The sequence below is a fragment of the Ammospiza nelsoni genome, chromosome 8 (assembly GCF_027579445.1).
Source record: "Ammospiza nelsoni isolate bAmmNel1 chromosome 8, bAmmNel1.pri, whole genome shotgun sequence".
In the NCBI taxonomy this organism is placed as follows: domain Eukaryota; kingdom Metazoa; phylum Chordata; class Aves; order Passeriformes; family Passerellidae; genus Ammospiza; species Ammospiza nelsoni.
Genome location: NC_080640.1, coordinates 35723132 through 35742610, shown reverse-complemented (window position 1 = coordinate 35742610; position 19479 = coordinate 35723132).

Sequence of the window (19479 nt, the reverse complement as noted above, 5' to 3'; positions counted from 1 at the left end):
AAACACTTGGCAGACCTCCGTGCAACGTCCAGAACACGATGGGAGATGTTTTCTGTGCTCCCGCAGGTTTTCCTTGCCAGACAGAGTGGAAAAGCTTTCTGCTAGGATGTAGACCACAAAAGACGCTAAAGACGAAGGTACGATGCTCTCCGGAGCTAAGAGCCGCTCCCGGGCTTCTTTCGGCAGAAGCAGCGCTAAGAGAGCACTGTGAGCGGTACAATCGTCTGTGCGCGAAGAAGCCGCTTCTTCGGCTCCGGGAGCCGGAGAGAGCGGCAGCATCGGAAAGGTGAAGAAGGAAGCTGTACAACACTGGGATTGTGTGCGCAGCTTGCCAAATGATAGAAAACAGTACCTTACACTTTCCTGACGTTTCCAATCACACGAATATTCGATAGGAAACTGTTTTGGACAACTTTTCTTTCCTTCATGCCAAACACTTGGCAGACCTCCGTGCAACGTCCAGAAGACGATGGGAGATGTTTTCTGTGCTCCCGCAGGTTTTCCTTGCCAGACAGAGTGGAAAAGCTTTCTGCTAGGATGTAGACCACAAAAGACGCTAAAGACGAAGGTACGATGCTCTCCGGAGCTAAGAGCCGTTCCCGGGCTTCTTTCGGCAGAAGCCGCGTTAAGGAGAGCACTGTGAGCGGTACAATCGTCTTTGCGCGAAGAAGCCGCTTCTTCGGCTCCGGGAGCCGGAGAGAGCGGCAGCATCGGAAAGGGGAAGAAGGAAGCTGTGCAACACTGGGATTGTGTGTGCAGCTTGCCAACTGATAGAAAACAGTAACCTGCACTTTCCTGACGTTTCCAATCACATGAATATTCGATTGGAAGCTGTTTTGGACAACTTTTCTTTCCTTCATGCCAAACACTTGGCAGACGTCCGTGCAACGTCCAGAACACGATGGGAGATGTTTTCTGTGCTCCCGCAGGTTTTCCTTGCCAGACAGAGTGGAAAAGCTTTCTGCTAGGATGTAGACCACAAAAGACGCTAAAGACGAAGGTACGATGCTCTCCGGAGCTAAGAGCCGCTCCCGGGCTTCTTTCGGCAGAAGCGGCGCTAAGAGAGCACTGTGAGCGGTACAATCGTCTTTGCGCGAAGAAGCCGCTTCTTCGGCTCCGGGTGCCAGAGAGAGCGGCAGCATCGGAAAGGTGAAGAAGGAAGCTGTACAACACTGGGATTGTGTGCGCAGCTTGCCAACTGATAGAAAACAGTACCTTACACTTTCCTGACGTTTCCAATCCCATGAATATTCGATTGGAAGCTGTTTTGGACAACTTTTCTTTCCTTCTTGTCAAACACTTGGCAGACCTCCGTGCAACGTCCAGAACACGATGGGAGATGTTTTCTGTGCTCCCGCAGGTTTTCCTTGCCAGACAGAGTGGAAAAGCTTTCTGCTAGGATGTAGACCACAAAAGACGCTAAAGACGAAGGTACGATGCTCTCCGGAGCTAAGAGCCGTTCCCGGGCTTCTTTCGGCAGAAGCCGCGTTAAGGAGAGCACTGTGAGCGGTACAATCGTCTGTGCGCGAAGAAGCTGCTTCTTCGGCTCCGGGAGCCGGAGAGAGCGGCAGCATCGGAAAGGTGAAGAAGGAAGCTGTGCAACACTGGGATTGTGTGCGCAGCTTGCCAACTGATAGAAAATAGTACCTTACACTTTCCTGACGTTTCCAATCACATGAATCTTCGATTGGAAGCTGTTTTGGACAACTTTTCTTTCCTTCATGCCAAACACTTGGCAGACCTCCGTGCAACGTCCAGAACACGATGGGAGATGTTTTCTGTGCTCCCGCAGGTTTTCCTTGCCAGACAGAGTGGAAAAGCTTTCTGCTAGGATGTAGACCACAAAAGACGCTAAAGACGAAGGTACGATGCTCTCCGGAGCTAAGAGCCGCTCCCGGGCTTCTTTCGGCAGAAGCGGCGCTAAGAGAGCACTGTGAGCGGTACAATCGTCTGTGCGCGAAGAAGCCGCTTCTTCGGCTCCGGGAGCCGGAGAGAGCGGCAGCATCGGAAAGGTGAAGAAGGAAGCTGTACAACACTGGGATTGTGTGCGCAGCTTGCCAAATGATAGAAAACAGTACCTTACACTTTCCTGACGTTTCCAATCACACGAATATTCGATAGGAAACTGTTTTGGACAACTTTTCTTTCCTTCATGCCAAACACTTGGCAGACCTCCGTGCAACGTCCAGAAGACGATGGGAGATGTTTTCTGTGCTCCCGCAGGTTTTCCTTGCCAGACAGAGTGGAAAAGCTTTCTGCTAGGATGTAGACCACAAAAGACGCTAAAGACGAAGGTACGATGCTCTCCGGAGCTAAGAGCCGTTCCCGGGCTTCTTTCGGCAGAAGCCGCGTTAAGGAGAGCACTGTGAGCGGTACAATCGTCTTTGCGCGAAGAAGCTGCTTCTTCGGCTCCGGGAGCCGGAGAGAGCGGCAGCATCGGAAAGGTGAAGAAGGAAGCTGTGCAACACTGGGATTGTGTGCGCAGCTTGCCAACTGATAGAAAATAGTACCTTACACTTTCCTGACGTTTCCAATCACATGAATCTTCGATTGGAAGCTGTTTTGGACAACTTTTCTTTCCTTCATGCCAAACACTTGGCAGACGTCCGTGCAACGTCCAGAACACGATGGGAGATGTTTTCTGTGCTCCCGCAGGTTTTCCTTGCCAGACAGAGTGGAAAAGCTTTCTGCTAGGATGTAGACCACAAAAGACGCTAAAGACGAAGGTACGATGCTCTCCGGAGCTAAGAGGCGCTCCCGGGCTTCTTTCGGCAGAAGCCGCGCTAAGAGAGCACTGTGAGCGGTACAATCGTCTGTGCGCGAAGAAGCCGCTTCTTCGGCTCCGGGAGCCGGAGAGAGCGGCAGCATCGGAAAGGTGAAGAAGGAAGCTGTACAACACTGGGATTGTGTGCGCAGCTTGCCAAATGATAGAAAACAGTACCTTACACTTTCCTGACGTTTCCAATCACACGAATATTCGATAGGAAACTGTTTTGGACAACTTTTCTTTCCTTCTTGTCAAACACTTGGCAGACCTCCGTGCAACGTCCAGAACACGATGGGAGATGTTTTCTGTGCTCCCGCAGGTTTTCCTTGCCAGACAGAGTGGAAAAGCTTTCTGCTAGGATGTAGACCACAAAAGACGCTAAAGACGAAGGTACGATGCTCTCCGGAGCTAAGAGCCGCTCCCGGGCTTCTTTCGGCAGAAGCCGCGTTAAGGAGAGCACTGTGAGCGGTACAATCGTCTGTGCGCGAAGAAGCTGCTTCTTCGGCTCCGGGAGCCGGAGAGAGCGGCAGCATCGGAAAGGTGAAGAAGGAAGCTGTGCAACACTGGGATTGTGTGCGCAGCTTGCCAACTGATAGAAAATAGTACCTTACACTTTCCTGACGTTTCCAATCACATGAATATTCGATTGGAAGCTGTTTTGGACAACTTTTCTTTCCTTCTTGTCAAACACTTGGCAGACGTCCGTGCAACGTCCAGAACACGATGGGAGATGTTTTCTGTGCTCCCGCAGGTTTTCCTTGCCAGACAGAGTGGAAAAGCTTTCTGCTAGGATGTAGACCACAAAAGACGCTAAAGACGAAGGTACGATGCTCTCCGGAGCTAAGAGCCGCTCCCGGGCTTCTTTCGGCAGAAGCCGCGCTAAGAGAGCACTGTGAGCGGTACAATCGTCTGTGCGCGAAGAAGCCGCTTCTTCGGCTCCGGGAGCCGGAGAGAGCGGCAGCATCGGAAAGGTGAAGAAGGAAGCTGTACAACACTGGGATTGTGTGCGCAGCTTGACAACTGATAGAAAACAGTACCTTACACTTTCCTGACGTTTCCAATCCCATGAATATTCGATTGGAAGCTGTTTTGGACAACTTTTCTTTCCTTCTTGTCAAACACTTGGCAGACATCCGTGCAACGTCCAGAACACGATGGGAGATGTTTTCTGTGCTCCCGCAGGTTTTCCTTGCCAGACAGAGTGGAAAAGCTTTCTGCTAGGATGTAGACCACAAAAGACGCTAAAGACGAAGGTACGATGCTCTCCGGAGCTAAGAGCCGTTCCCGGGCTTCTTTCGGTAGAAGCCGCGTTAAGGAGAGCACTGTGAGCGGTACAATCGTCTGTGCGCGAAGAAGCTGCTTCTTCGGCTCCGGGAGCCGGAGAGAGCGGCAGCATCGGAAAGGTGAAGAAGGAAGCTGTGCAACACTGGGATTGTGTGCGCAGCTTGCCAACTGATAGAAAATAGTACCTTACACTTTCCTGACGTTTCCAATCACATGAATCTTCGATTGGAAGCTGTTTTGGACAACTTTTCTTTCCTTCATGCCAAACACTTGGCAGACCTCCGTGCAACGTCCAGAACACGATGGGAGATGTTTTCTGTGCTCCCGCAGGTTTTCCTTGCCAGACAGAGTGGAAAAGCTTTCTGCTAGGATGTAGACCACAAAAGACGCTAAAGACGAAGGTACGATGCTCTCCGGAGCTAAGAGCCGCTCCCGGGCTTCTTTCGGCAGAAGCGGCGCTAAGAGAGCACTGTGAGCGGTACAATCGTCTGTGCGCGAAGAAGCCGCTTCTTCGGCTCCGGGAGCCGGAGAGAGCGGCAGCATCGGAAAGGTGAAGAAGGAAGCTGTGCAACACTGGGATTGTGTGCGCAGCTTGCCAACTGATAGAAAATAGTACCTTACACTTTCCTGACGTTTCCAATCACATGAATCTTCGATTGGAAGCTGTTTTGGACAACTTTTCTTTCCTTCATGCCAAACACTTGGCAGACGTCCGTGCAACGTCCAGAACACGATGGGAGATGTTTTCTGTGCTCCCGCAGGTTTTCCTTGCCAGACAGAGTGGAAAAGCTTTCTGCTAGGATGTAGACCACAAAAGACGCTAAAGACGAAGGTACGATGCTCTCCGGAGCTAAGAGCCGCTCCCGGGCTTCTTTCGGCAGAAGCGGCGCTAAGAGAGCACTGTGAGCGGTACAATCGTCTGTGCGCGAAGAAGCCGCTTCTTCGGCTCCGGGAGCCGGAGAGAGCGGCAGCATCGGAAAGGTGAAGAAGGAAGCTGTACAACACTGGGATTGTGTGCGCAGCTTGCCAAATGATAGAAAACAGTACCTTACACTTTCCTGACGTTTCCAATCACACGAATATTCGATAGGAAACTGTTTTGGACAACTTTTCTTTCCTTCATGCCAAACACTTGGCAGACCTCCGTGCAACGTCCAGAAGACGATGGGAGATGTTTTCTGTGCTCCCGCAGGTTTTCCTTGCCAGACAGAGTGGAAAAGCTTTCTGCTAGGATGTAGACCACAAAAGACGCTAAAGACGAAGGTACGATGCTCTCCGGAGCTAAGAGCCGTTCCCGGGCTTCTTTCGGCAGAAGCCGCGTTAAGGAGAGCACTGTGAGCGGTACAATCGTCTTTGCGCGAAGAAGCTGCTTCTTCGGCTCCGGGAGCCGGAGAGAGCGGCAGCATCGGAAAGGTGAAGAAGGAAGCTGTGCAACACTGGGATTGTGTGCGCAGCTTGCCAACTGATAGAAAATAGTACCTTACACTTTCCTGACGTTTCCAATCACATGAATCTTCGATTGGAAGCTGTTTTGGACAACTTTTCTTTCCTTCATGCCAAACACTTGGCAGACGTCCGTGCAACGTCCAGAACACGATGGGAGATGTTTTCTGTGCTCCCGCAGGTTTTCCTTGCCAGACAGAGTGGAAAAGCTTTCTGCTAGGATGTAGACCACAAAAGACGCTAAAGACGAAGGTACGATGCTCTCCGGAGCTAAGAGCCGCTCCCGGGCTTCTTTCGGCAGAAGCCGCGCTAAGAGAGCACTGTGAGCGGTACAATCGTCTGTGCGCGAAGAAGCCGCTTCTTCGGCTCCGGGAGCCGGAGAGAGCGGCAGCATCGGAAAGGTGAAGAAGGAAGCTGTACAACACTGGGATTGTGTGCGCAGCTTGCCAACTGATAGAAAACAGTACCTTACACTTTCCTGACGTTTCCAATCCCATGAATATTCGATTGGAAGCTGTTTTGGACAACTTTTCTTTCCTTCATGCCAAACACTTGGCAGACCTCCGTGCAACGTGCAGAACACGATGGGAGATGTTTTCTGTGCTCCCGCAGGTTTTCCTTGCCAGACAGAGTGGAAAAGCTTTCTGCTAGGATGTAGACCACAAAAGACGCTAAAGACGAAGGTACGATGCTCTCCGGAGCTAAGAGCCGCTCCCGGGCTTCTTTCGGCAGAAGCGGCGCTAAGAGAGCACTGTGAGCGGTACAATCGTCTGTGCGCGAAGAAGCCGCTTCTTCGGCTCCGGGAGCCGGAGAGAGCGGCAGCATCGGAAAGGTGAAGAAGGAAGCTGTACAACACTGGGATTGTGTGCGCAGCTTGCCAAATGATAGAAAACAGTACCTTACACTTTCCTGACGTTTCCAATCACACGAATATTCGATAGGAAACTGTTTTGGACAACTTTTCTTTCCTTCTTGTCAAACACTTGGCAGATGTCCGTGCAACGTCCAGAACACGATGGGAGATGTTTTCTGTGCTCCCGCAGGTTTTCCTTGCCAGACAGAGTGGAAAAGCTTTCTGCTAGGATGTAGACCACAAAAGACGCTAAAGACGAAGGTACGATGCTCTCCGGAGCTAAGAGCCGTTCCCGGGCTTCTTTCGGCAGAAGCGGCGCTAAGAGAGCACTGTGAGCGGTACAATCGTCTTTGCGCGAAGAAGCCGCTTCTTCGGCTCCGGGAGCCAGAGAGAGCGGCAGCATCGGAAAGGTGAAGAAGGAAGCTGTACAACACTGGGATTGTGTGCGCAGCTTGCCAACTGATAGAAAACAGTACCTTACACTTTCCTGACGTTTCCAATCCCATGAATATTCGATTGGAAGCTGTTTTGGACAACTTTTCTTTCCTTCTTGTCAAACACTTGGCAGACGTCCGTGCAACGTCCAGAACACGATGGGAGATGTTTTCTGTGCTCCCGCAGGTTTTCCTTGCCAGACAGAGTGGAAAAGCTTTCTGCTAGGATGTAGACCACAAAAGACGCTAAAGACGAAGGTACGATGCTCTCCGGAGCTAAGAGCCGCTCCCGGGCTTCTTTCGGCAGAAGCCGCGCTAAGAGAGCACTGTGAGCGGTACAATCGTCTTTGCGCGAAGAAGCCGCTTCTTCGGCTCCGGGAGCCAGAGAGAGCGGCAGCATCAGAAAGGTGAAGAAGGAAGCTGTACAACACTGGGATTGTGTGCGCAGCTTGCCAAATGATAGAAAACAGTACCTTACACTTTCCTGACGTTTCCAATCCCATGAATATTCGATTGGAAGCTGTTTTGGACAACTTTTCTTTCCTTCTTGTCAAACACTTGGCAGACCTCCGTGCAACGTCCAGAACACGATGGGAGATGTTTTCTGTGCTCCCGCAGGTTTTCCTTGCCAGACAGAGTGGAAAAGCTTTCTGCTAGGATGTAGACCACAAAAGACGCTAAAGACGAAGGTACGATGCTCTCCGGAGCTAAGAGCCGCTCCCGGGCTTCTTTCGGCAGAAGCCGCGTTAAGGAGAGCACTGTGAGCGGTACAATCGTCTGTGCGCGAAGAAGCTGCTTCTTCGGCTCCGGGAGCCGGAGAGAGCGGCAGCATCGGAAAGGTGAAGAAGGAAGCTGTGCAACACTGGGATTGTGTGCGCAGCTTGCCAACTGATAGAAAATAGTACCTTACACTTTCCTGACGTTTCCAATCACATGAATATTCGATTGGAAGCTGTTTTGGACAACTTTTCTTTCCTTCTTGTCAAACACTTGGCAGACGTCCGTGCAACGTCCAGAACACGATGGGAGATGTTTTCTGTGCTCCCGCAGGTTTTCCTTGCCAGACAGAGTGGAAAAGCTTTCTGCTAGGATGTAGACCACAAAAGACGCTAAAGACGAAGGTACGATGCTCTCCGGAGCTAAGAGCCGCTCCCGGGCTTCTTTCGGCAGAAGCCGCGCTAAGAGAGCACTGTGAGCGGTACAATCGTCTGTGCGCGAAGAAGCCGCTTCTTCGGCTCCGGGAGCCAGAGAGAGCGGCAGCATCGGAAAGGTGAAGAAGGAAGCTGTACAACACTGGGATTGTGTGCGCAGCTTGACAACTGATAGAAAACAGTACCTTACACTTTCCTGACGTTTCCAATCCCATGAATATTCGATTGGAAGCTGTTTTGGACAACTTTTCTTTCCTTCTTGTCAAACACTTGGCAGACATCCGTGCAACGTCCAGAACACGATGGGAGATGTTTTCTGTGCTCCCGCAGGTTTTCCTTGCCAGACAGAGTGGAAAAGCTTTCTGCTAGGATGTAGACCACAAAAGACGCTAAAGACGAAGGTACGATGCTCTCCGGAGCTAAGAGCCGTTCCCGGGCTTCTTTCGGTAGAAGCCGCGTTAAGGAGAGCACTGTGAGCGGTACAATCGTCTGTGCGCGAAGAAGCTGCTTCTTCGGCTCCGGGAGCCGGAGAGAGCGGCAGCATCGGAAAGGTGAAGAAGGAAGCTGTGCAACACTGGGATTGTGTGCGCAGCTTGCCAACTGATAGAAAATAGTACCTTACACTTTCCTGACGTTTCCAATCACATGAATCTTCGATTGGAAGCTGTTTTGGACAACTTTTCTTTCCTTCATGCCAAACACTTGGCAGACCTCCGTGCAACGTCCAGAACACGATGGGAGATGTTTTCTGTGCTCCCGCAGGTTTTCCTTGCCAGACAGAGTGGAAAAGCTTTCTGCTAGGATGTAGACCACAAAAGACGCTAAAGACGAAGGTACGATGCTCTCCGGAGCTAAGAGCCGCTCCCGGGCTTCTTTCGGCAGAAGCGGCGCTAAGAGAGCACTGTGAGCGGTACAATCGTCTTTGCGCGAAGAAGCCGCTTCTTCGGCTCCGGGAGCCGGAGAGAGCGGCAGCATCGGAAAGGTGAAGAAGGAAGCTGTACAACACTGGGATTGTGTGCGCAGCTTGCCAACTGATAGAAAACAGTACCTTACACTTTCCTGACGTTTCCAATCACATGAATATTCGATTGGAAGCTGTTTTGGACAACTTTTCTTTCCTTCATGCCAAACACTTGGCAGACCTCCGTGCAACGTCCAGAACACGATGGGAGATGTTTTCTGTGCTCCCGCAGGTTTTCCTTGCCAGACAGAGTGGAAAAGCTTTCTGCTAGGATGTAGACCACAAAAGACGCTAAAGACGAAGGTACGATGCTCTCCGGAGCTAAGAGCCGCTCCCGGGCTTCTTTCGGCAGAAGCCGCGTTAAGGAGAGCACTGTGAGCCGTACAATCGTCTGTGCGCGAAGAAGCCGCTTCTTCGGCTCCGGGAGCCGGAGAGAGCGGCAGCATCGGAAAGGTGAAGAAGGAAGCTGTACAACACTGGGATTGTGTGCGCAGCTTGCCAAATGATAGAAAACAGTACCTTACACTTTCCTGACGTTTCCAATCACACGAATATTCTATAAGAAGCTGTTTTGGACAACTTTTCTTTCCTTCTTGTCAAACACTTGGCAGACCTCCGTGCAACGTCCAGAACACGATGGGAGATGTTTTCTGTGCTCCCGCAGGTTTTCCTTGCCAGACAGAGTGGAAAAGCTTTCTGCTAGGATGTAGACCACAAAAGACGCTAAAGACGAAGGTACGATGCTCTCCGGAGCTAAGAGCCGCTCCCGGGCTTCTTTCGGCAGAAGCCGCGTTAAGGAGAGCACTGTGAGCGGTACAATCGTCTGTGCGCGAAGAAGCTGCTTCTTCGGCTCCGGGAGCCGGAGAGAGCGGCAGCATCGGAAAGGTGAAGAAGGAAGCTGTGCAACACTGGGATTGTGTGCGCAGCTTGCCAACTGATAGAAAATAGTACCTTACACTTTCCTGACGTTTCCAATCACATGAATATTCGATTGGAAGCTGTTTTGGACAACTTTTCTTTCCTTCTTGTCAAACACTTGGCAGACGTCCGTGCAACGTCCAGAACACGATGGGAGATGTTTTCTGTGCTCCCGCAGGTTTTCCTTGCCAGACAGAGTGGAAAAGCTTTCTGCTAGGATGTAGACCACAAAAGACGCTAAAGACGAAGGTACGATGCTCTCCGGAGCTAAGAGCCGCTCCCGGGCTTCTTTCGGCAGAAGCGGCGCTAAGAGAGCACTGTGAGCGGTACAATCGTCTGTGCGCGAAGAAGCCGCTTCTTCGGCTCCGGGAGCCGGAGAGAGCGGCAGCATCGGAAAGGTGAAGAAGGAAGCTGTACAACACTGGGATTGTGTGCGCAGCTTGCCAACTGATAGAAAACAGTACCTTACACTTTCCTGACGTTTCCAATCACATGAATATTCGATTGGAAGCTGTTTTGGACAACTTTTCTTTCCTTCATGCCAAACACTTGGCAGACGTCCGTGCAACGTCCAGAACACGATGGGAGATGTTTTCTGTGCTCCCGCAGGTTTTCCTTGCCAGACAGAGTGGAAAAGCTTTCTGCTAGGATGTAGACCACAAAAGACGCTAAAGACGAAGGTACGATGCTCTCCGGAGCTAAGAGCCGCTCCCGGGCTTCTTTCGGCAGAAGCGGCGCTAAGAGAGCACTGTGAGCGGTACAATCGTCTGTGCGCGAAGAAGCCGCTTCTTCGGCTCCGGGAGCCGGAGAGAGCGGCAGCATCGGAAAGGTGAAGAAGGAAGCTGTACAACACTGGGATTGTGTGCGCAGCTTGCCAACTGATAGAAAACAGTACCTTACACTTTCCTGACGTTTCCAATCACACGAATATTCGATAGGAAACTGTTTTGGACAACTTTTCTTTCCTTCATGCCAAACACTTGGCAGACCTCCGTGCAACGTCCAGAAGACGATGGGAGATGTTTTCTGTGCTCCCGCAGGTTTTCCTTGCCAGACAGAGTGGAAAAGCTTTCTGCTAGGATGTAGACCACAAAAGACGCTAAAGACGAAGGTACGATGCTCTCCGGAGCTAAGAGCCGTTCCCGGGCTTCTTTCGGCAGAAGCCGCGTTAAGGAGAGCACTGTGAGCGGTACAATCGTCTTTGCGCGAAGAAGCCGCTTCTTCGGCTCCGGGAGCCGGAGAGAGCGGCAGCATCGGAAAGGGGAAGAAGGAAGCTGTGCAACACTGGGATTGTGTGCGCAGCTTGCCAACTGATAGAAAACAGTACCTTACACTTTCCTGACGTTTCCAATCCCATGAATATTCGATTGGAAGCTGTTTTGGACAACTTTTCTTTCCTTCATGCCAAACACTTGGCAGACCTCCGTGCAACGTCCAGAACACGATGGGAGATGTTTTCTGTGCTCCCGCAGGTTTTCCTTGCCAGACAGAGTGGAAAAGCTTTCTGCTAGGATGTAGACCACAAAAGACGCTAAAGACGAAGGTACGATGCTCTCCGGAGCTAAGAGCCGCTCCCGGGCTTCTTTCGGCAGAAGCCGCGTTAAGGAGAGCACTGTGAGCGGTACAATCGTCTGTGCGCGAAGAAGCTGCTTCTTCGGCTCCGGGAGCCGGAGAGAGCGGCAGCATCGGAAAGGTGAAGAAGGAAGCTGTGCAACACTGGGATTGTGTGCGCAGCTTGCCAACTGATAGAAAATAGTACCTTACACTTTCCTGACGTTTCCAATCACATGAATATTCGATTGGAAGCTGTTTTGGACAACTTTTCTTTCCTTCTTGTCAAACACTTGGCAGACGTCCGTGCAACGTCCAGAACACGATGGGAGATGTTTTCTGTGCTCCCGCAGGTTTTCCTTGCCAGACAGAGTGGAAAAGCTTTCTGCTAGGATGTAGACCACAAAAGACGCTAAAGACGAAGGTACGATGCTCTCCGGAGCTAAGAGCCGCTCCCGGGCTTCTTTGGCAGAAGCCGCGCTAAGAGAGCACTGTGAGCGGTACAATCGTCTTTGCGCGAAGAAGCCGCTTCTTCGGCTCCGGGAGCCGGAGAGAGCGGCAGCATCGGAAAGGTGAAGAAGGAAGCTGTACAACACTGGGATTGTGTGCGCAGCTTGCCAACTGATAGAAAACAGTACCTTACACTTTCCTGACGTTTCCAATCCCATGAATATTCGATTGGAAGCTGTTTTGGACAACTTTTCTTTCCTTCTTGTCAAACACTTGGCAGACATCCGTGCAACGTCCAGAACACGATGGGAGATGTTTTCTGTGCTCCCGCAGGTTTTCCTTGCCAGACAGAGTGGAAAAGCTTTCTGCTAGGATGTAGACCACAAAAGACGCTAAAGACGAAGGTACGATGCTCTCCGGAGCTAAGAGCCGCTCCCGGGCTTCTTTCGGCAGAAGCGGCGCTAAGAGAGCACTGTGAGCGGTACAATCGTCTGTGCGCGAAGAAGCCGCTTCTTCGGCTCCGGGAGCCGGAGAGAGCGGCAGCATCGGAAAGGTGAAGAAGGAAGCTGTACAACACTGGGATTGTGTGCGCAGCTTGCCAACTGATAGAAAACAGTACCTTACACTTTCCTGACGTTTCCAATCACACGAATATTCGATAGGAAACTGTTTTGGACAACTTTTCTTTCCTTCATGCCAAACACTTGGCAGACCTCCGTGCAACGTCCAGAACACGATGGGAGATGTTTTCTGTGCTCCCGCAGGTTTTCCTTGCCAGACAGAGTGGAAAAGCTTTCTGCTAGGATGTAGACCACAAAAGACGCTAAAGACGAAGGTACGATGCTCTCCGGAGCTAAGAGCCGTTCCCGGGCTTCTTTCGGCAGAAGCCGCGTTAAGGAGAGCACTGTGAGCGGTACAATCGTCTTTGCGCGAAGAAGCCGCTTCTTCGGCTCCGGGAGCCGGAGAGAGCGGCAGCATCGGAAAGGGGAAGAAGGAAGCTGTGCAACACTGGGATTGTGTGCGCAGCTTGCCAACTGATAGAAAATAGTACCTTACACTTTCCTGACGTTTCCAATCACATGAATATTCGATTGGAAGCTGTTTTGGACAACTTTTCTTTCCTTCTTGTCAAACACTTGGCAGACGTCCGTGCAACGTCCAGAAGACGATGGGAGATGTTTTCTGTGCTCCCGCAGGTTTTCCTTGCCAGACAGAGTGGAAAAGCTTTCTGCTAGGATGTAGACCACAAAAGACGCTAAAGACGAAGGTACGATGCTCTCCGGAGCTAAGAGCCGCTCCCGGGCTTCTTTCGGCAGAAGCGGCGCTAAGAGAGCACTGTGAGCGGTACAATCGTCTGTGCGCGAAGAAGCCGCTTCTTCGGCTCCGGGAGCCGGAGAGAGCGGCAGCATCGGAAAGGTGAAGAAGGAAGCTGTACAACACTGGGATTGTGTGCGCAGCTTGCCAACTGATAGAAAACAGTACCTTACACTTTCCTGACGTTTCCAATCCCATGAATATTCGATTGGAAGCTGTTTTGGGCAACTTTTCTTTCCTTCTTGTCAAACACTTGGCAGACATCCGTGCAACGTCCAGAACACGATGGGAGATGTTTTCTGTGCTCCCGCAGGTTTTCCTTGCCAGACAGAGTGGAAAAGCTTTCTGCTAGGATGTAGACCACAAAAGACGCTAAAGACGAAGGTACGATGCTCTCCGGAGCTAAGAGCCGCTCCCGGGCTTCTTTCGGCAGAAGCGGCGCTAAGAGAGCACTGTGAGCGGTACAATCGTCTGTGCGCGAAGAAGCCGCTTCTTCGGCTCCGGGAGCCGGAGAGAGCGGCAGCATCGGAAAGGTGAAGAAGGAAGCTGTACAACACTGGGATTGTGTGCGCAGCTTGCCAACTGATAGAAAACAGTACCTTACACTTTCCTGACGTTTCCAATCACACGAATATTCGATAGGAAACTGTTTTGGACAACTTTTCTTTCCTTCATGCCAAACACTTGGCAGACCTCCGTGCAACGTCCAGAAGACGATGGGAGATGTTTTCTGTGCTCCCGCAGGTTTTCCTTGCCAGACAGAGTGGAAAAGCTTTCTGCTAGGATGTAGACCACAAAAGACGCTAAAGACGAAGGTACGATGCTCTCCGGAGCTAAGAGCCGCTCCCGGGCTTCTTTCGGCAGAAGCGGCGCTAAGAGAGCACTGTGAGCGGTACAATCGTCTGTGCGCGAAGAAGCCGCTTCTTCGGCTCCGGGAGCCGGAGAGAGCGGCAGCATCGGAAAGGTGAAGAAGGAAGCTGTACAACACTGGGATTGTGTGCGCAGCTTGCCAACTGATAGAAAACAGTACCTTACACTTTCCTGACGTTTCCAATCCCATGAATATTCGATTGGAAGCTGTTTTGGGCAACTTTTCTTTCCTTCTTGTCAAACACTTGGCAGACATCCGTGCAACGTCCAGAACACGATGGGAGATGTTTTCTGTGCTCCCGCAGGTTTTCCTTGCCAGACAGAGTGGAAAAGCTTTCTGCTAGGATGTAGACCACAAAAGACGCTAAAGACGAAGGTACGATGCTCTCCGGAGCTAAGAGCCGTTCCCGGGCTTCTTTCGGCAGAAGCCGCGTTAAGGAGAGCACTGTGAGCCGTACAATCGTCTGTGCGCGAAGAAGCTGCTTCTTCGGCTCCGGGAGCCGGAGAGAGCGGCAGCATCGGAAAGGTGAAGAAGGAAGCTGTACAACACTGGGATTGTGTGCGCAGCTTGCCAACTGATAGAAAATAGTACCTTACACTTTCCTGACGTTTCCAATCACATGAATATTCGATTGGAAGCTGTTTTGGACAACTTTTCTTTCCTTCTTGTAAAACACTTGGCAGACATCCGTGCAACGTCCAGAACACGATGGGAGATGTTTTCTGTGCTCCCGCAGGTTTTCCTTGCCAGACAGAGTGGAAAAGCTTTCTGCTAGGATGTAGACCACAAAAGACGCTAAAGACGAAGGTACGATGCTCTCCGGAGCTAAGAGCCGCTCCCGGGCTTCTTTCGGCAGAAGCGGCGCTAAGAGAGCACTGTGAGCGGTACAATCGTCTGTGCGCGAAGAAGCTGCTTCTTCGGCTCCGGGAGCCGGAGAGAGCGGCAGCATCGGAAAGGTGAAGAAGGAAGCTGTACAACACTGGGATTGTGTGCGCAGCTTGCCAACTGATAGAAAACAGTACCTTACACTTTCCTGACGTTTCCAATCACATGAATATTCGATTGGAAGCTGTTTTGGACAACTTTTCTTTCCTTCTTGTCAAACTCTTGGCAGACGTCCTTGCAAAGTCCAGAACACGATGGGAGATGTTTTCTGTGCTCCCGCAGGTTTTCCTTGCCGGACAGAGTGGAAAAGCTTTCTGCTAGGATGTAGACCACAAAAGACGCTAAAGACGAAGGTACGATGCTCTCCGGAGCTAAGAGCCGCTCCCGGGCTTCTTTCGGCAGAAGCGGCGCTAAGAGAGCACTGTGAGCGGTACAATCGTCTGTGCGCGAAGAAGCTGCTTCTTCGGCTCCGGGAGCCGGAGAGAGCGGCAGCATCGGAAAGGTGAAGAAGGAAGCTGTACAACACTGGGATTGTGTGCGCAGCTTGCCAACTGATAGAAAACAGTACCTTACACTTTCCTGACGTTTCCAATCACATGAATATTCGATTGGAAGCTGTTTTGGACAACTTTTCTTTCCTTCTTGTCAAACTCTTGGCAGACGTCCTTGCAAAGTCCAGAACACGATGGGAGATGTTTTCTGTGCTCCCGCAGGTTTTCCTAGCCAGACAGAGTGGAAAAGCTTTCTGCTAGGATGTAGACCACAAAAGACGCTAAAGACGAAGGTACGATGCTCTCCGGAGCTAAGAGCCGCTCCCGGGCTTCTTTCGGCAGAAGCGGCGCTAAGAGAGCACTGTGAGCGGTACAATCGTCTTTGCGCGAAGAAGCTGCTTCTTCGGCTCCGGGAGCCGGAGAGAGCGGCAGCATCGGAAAGGTGAAGAAGGAAGCTGTACAACACTGGGATTGTGTGCGCAGCTTGCCAACTGATAGAAAACAGTACCTTACACTTTCCTGACGTTTCCAATCCCATGAATATTCGATTGGAAGCTGTTTTGGACAACTTTTCTTTCCTTCTTGTCAAACACTTGGCAGACCTCCGTGCAACGTCCAGAAGACGATGGGAGATGTTTTCTGTGCTCCCGCAGGTTTTCCTTGCCAGACAGAGTGGAAAAGCTTTCTGCTAGGATGTAGACCACAAAAGACGCTAAAGACGAAGGTACGATGCTCTCCGGAGCTAAGAGCCGCTCCCGGGCTTCTTTCGGCAGAAGCCGCGTTAAGGAGAGCACTGTGAGCGGTACAATCGTCTGTGCGCGAAGAAGCTGCTTCTTCGGCTCCGGGAGCCGGAGAGAGCGGCAGCATCGGAAAGGTGAAGAAGGAAGCTGTGCAACACTGGGATTGTGTGCGCAGCTTGCCAACTGATAGAAAATAGTACCTTACACTTTCCTGACGTTTCCAATCACATGAATATTCGATTGGAAGCTGTTTTGGACAACTTTTCTTTACTTCTTGTCAAACACTTGGCAGACGTCCGTGCAACGTCCAGAACACGATGGGAGATGTTTTCTGTGCTCCCGCAGGTTTTCCTTGCCAGACAGAGTGGAAAAGCTTTCTGCTAGGATGTAGACCACAAAAGACGCTAAAGACGAAGGTACGATGCTCTCCGGAGCTAAGAGCCGCTCCCGGGCTTCTTTCGGCAGAAGCCGCGCTAAGAGAGCACTGTGAGCGGTACAATCGTCTGTGCGCGAAGAAGCCGCTTCTTCGGCTCCGGGAGCCGGAGAGAGCGGCAGCATCGGAAAGGTGAAGAAGGAAGCTGTACAACACTGGGATTGTGTGCGCAGCTTGCCAACTGATAGAAAACAGTACCTTACACTTTCCTGACGTTTCCAATCCCATGAATATTCGATTGGAAGCTGTTTTGGACAACTTTTCTTTCCTTCTTGTCAAACACTTGGCAGACATCCGTGCAACGTCCAGAACACGATGGGAGATGTTTTCTGTGCTCCCGCAGGTTTACCTTGCCAGACAGAGTGGAAAAGCTTTCTGCTAGGATGTAGACCACAAAAGACGCTAAAGACGAAGGTACGATGCTCTCCGGAGCTAAGAGCCGTTCCCGGGCTTCTTTCGGCAGAAGCCGCGTTAAGGAGAGCACTGTGAGCGGTAAAATCGTCTGTGCGCGAAGAAGCTGCTTCTTCGGCTCCGGGAGCCGGAGAGAGCGGCAGCATCGGAAAGGTGAAGAAGGAAGCTGTGCAACACTGGGATTGTGTGCGCAGCTTGCCAACTGATAGAAAATAGTACCTTACACTTTCCTGACGTTTCCAATCACATGAATATTCGATTGGAAGCTGTTTTGGACAACTTTTCTTTCCTTCATGCCAAACACTTGGCAGACCTCCGTGCAACGTGCAGAACACGATGGGAGATGTTTTCTGTGCTCCCGCAGGTTTTCCTTGCCAGACAGAGTGGAAAAGCTTTCTGCTAGGATGTAGACCACAAAAGACGCTAAAGACGAAGGTACGATGCTCTCCGGAGCTAAGAGCCGCTCCCGGGCTTCTTTCGGCAGAAGCGGCGCTAAGAGAGCACTGTGAGCGGTACAATCGTCTGTGCGCGAAGAAGCCGCTTCTTCGGCTCCGGGAGCCGGAGAGAGCGGCAGCATCGGAAAGGTGAAGAAGGAAGCTGTACAACACTGGGATTGTGTGCGCAGCTTGCCAAATGATAGAAAACAGTACCTTACACTTTCCTGACGTTTCCAATCCCATGAATATTCGATTGGAAGCTGTTTTGGGCAACTTTTCTTTCCTTCTTGTCAAACACTTGGCAGACATCCGTGCAACGTCCAGAACACGATGGGAGATGTTTTCTGTGCTCCCGCAGGTTTTCCTTGCCAGACAGAGTGGAAAAGCTTTCTGCTAGGATGTAGACCACAAAAGACGCTAAAGACGAAGGTACGATGCTCTCCGGAGCTAAGAGCCGTTCCCGGGCTTCTTTCGGCAGAAGCCGCGTTAAGGAGAGCACTGTGAGCCGTACAATCGTCTGTGCGCGAAGAAGCTGCTTCTTCGGCTCCGGGAGCCGGAGAGAGCGGCAGCATCGGAAAGGTGAAGAAGGAAGCTGTACAACACTGGGATTGTGTGCGCAGCTTGCCAACTGATAGAAAATAGTACCTTACACTTTCCTGACGTTTCCAATCACATGAATATTCGATTGGAAGCTGTTTTGGACAACTTTTCTTTCCTTCTTGTAAAACACTTGGCAGACATCCGTGCAACGTCCAGAACACGATGGGAGATGTTTTCTGTGCTCCCGCAGGTTTTCCTTGCCAGACAGAGTGGAAAAGCTTTCTGCTAGGATGTAGACCACAAAAGACGCTAAAGACGAAGGTACGATGCTCTCCGGAGCTAAGAGCCGCTCCCGGGCTTCTTTCGGCAGAAGCGGCGCTAAGAGAGCACTGTGAGCGGTACAATCGTCTGTGCGCGAAGAAGCTGCTTCTTCGGCTCCGGGAGCCGGAGAGAGCGGCAGCATCGGAAAGGTGAAGAAGGAAGCTGTACAACACTGGGATTGTGTGCGCAGCTTGCCAACTGATAGAAAACAGTACCTTACACTTTCCTGACGTTTCCAATCACATGAATATTCGATTGGAAGCTGTTTTGGACAACTTTTCTTTCCTTCTTGTCAAACTCTTGGCAGACGTCCTTGCAAAGTCCAGAACACGATGGGAGATGTTTTCTGTGCTCCCGCAGGTTTTCCTTGCCGGACAGAGTGGAAAAGCTTTCTGCTAGGATGTAGACCACAAAAGACGCTAAAGACGAAGGTACGATGCTCTCCGGAGCTAAGAGCCGCTCCCGGGCTTCTTTCGGCAGAAGCGGCGCTAAGAGAGCACTGTGAGCGGTACAATCGTCTGTGCGCGAAGAAGCTGCTTCTTCGGCTCCGGGAGCCGGAGAGAGCGGCAGCATCGGAAAGGTGAAGAAGGAAGCTGTACAACACTGGGATTGTGTGCGCAGCTTGCCAACTGATAGAAAACAGTACCTTACACTTTCCTGACGTTTCCAATCACATGAATATTCGATTGGAAGCTGTTTTGGACAACTTTTCTTTCCTTCTTGTCAAACTCTTGGCAGACGTCCTTGCAAAGTCCAGAACACGATGGGAGATGTTTTCTGTGCTCCCGCAGGTTTTCCTAGCCAGACAGAGTGGAAAAGCTTTCTGCTAGGATGTAGACCACAAAAGACGCTAAAGACGAAGGTACGATGCTCTCCGGAGCTAAGAGCCGCTCCCGGGCTTCTTTCGGCAGAAGCGGCGCTAAGAGAGCACTGTGAGCGGTACAATCGTCTTTGCGCGAAGAAGCTGCTTCTTCGGCTCCGGGAGCCGGAGAGAGCGGCAGCATCGGAAAGGTGAAGAAGGAAGCTGTACAACACTGGGATTGTGTGCGCAGCTTGCCAACTGATAGAAAACAGTACCTTACACTTTCCTGACGTTTCCAATCCCATGAATATTCGATTGGAAGCTGTTTTGGACAACTTTTCTTTCCTTCTTGTCAAACACTTGGCAGACCTCCGTGCAACGTCCAGAAGACGATGGGAGATGTTTTCTGTGCTCCCGCAGGT